Genomic DNA, 808 nt, shown 5'->3' with positions numbered 1-808 from the left:
GGTAGGTGATATTCCTGCTGGGTCCTTGCCTTCTATGACTCTTCTCTTTCATCTAGCCTTCAAGTGACTGCCAGTTGTCTTCAGACCAATGAACAATGCATCTACTGCTTTTACCCTACTCCTCTGCATCACTCTTTTTCCCATATAAAAATCTCCCAGCTGACTGTAGGGGTGGAAGAGAACAGATATTTGTTGAAGGCTGACTGTGTACCAGGTGCTGGGTTTTGGGGCATACAGATAGATGAATTAGACACAGTCTTTTACCCATAGAGCTTACAGTTGAAAGGGGGAAAGGAATACTATTACATCCATTGTATTCATATATATGAAATAATGTAATATTCATTATATTCATACATATTCATGGGACCATGTGATGAGTGTCTTTGTAGAGATTTCCATACAGAAACTTTTGGATGAAGAGGCAGGCAGGGCAGAGTGTGCCTAGAGAAAGTAGGGTAGGATGTAGAAATCCAGCACAATCAAAAGAAAATTTCAGGGGGATCTCAAAGGGTGGGGTGGGGTTCTTCAGGAGGAGCCGCTGAAGAAGGGCCAATGGAACAGCATGAGAAAAGATAGGTGTGAAAGATCCTGATTCATCTGGGAAATGCTAGGGTGTGGGGGAGGGAGGTGAAGGCCACCGTGGAAGGGCTGAAACATGAGAGGCCTTGAATTCTACAAAGTTTGAGTTGTATTCTGTAGGAAAAGGGGAGTTAAAGGTTTTTAGTCAGGGACACAACAAGGATTGACTTTTTTTTTTTTTTTTTTTTAAAGCAATTGCTGGAAGAAGAGGAGATGAATAGGAGGG

This window comes from Pteropus medius, unplaced genomic scaffold, assembly GCF_902729225.1.
Source record: "Pteropus medius unplaced genomic scaffold, Ma_sr-lr_union100, whole genome shotgun sequence".
NCBI classification, from domain to species: Eukaryota; Metazoa; Chordata; class Mammalia; order Chiroptera; family Pteropodidae; genus Pteropus; species Pteropus medius.
The sequence above is the reverse complement of the archived record's forward strand: the minus strand, read 5'-3'. Positions refer to the sequence as shown.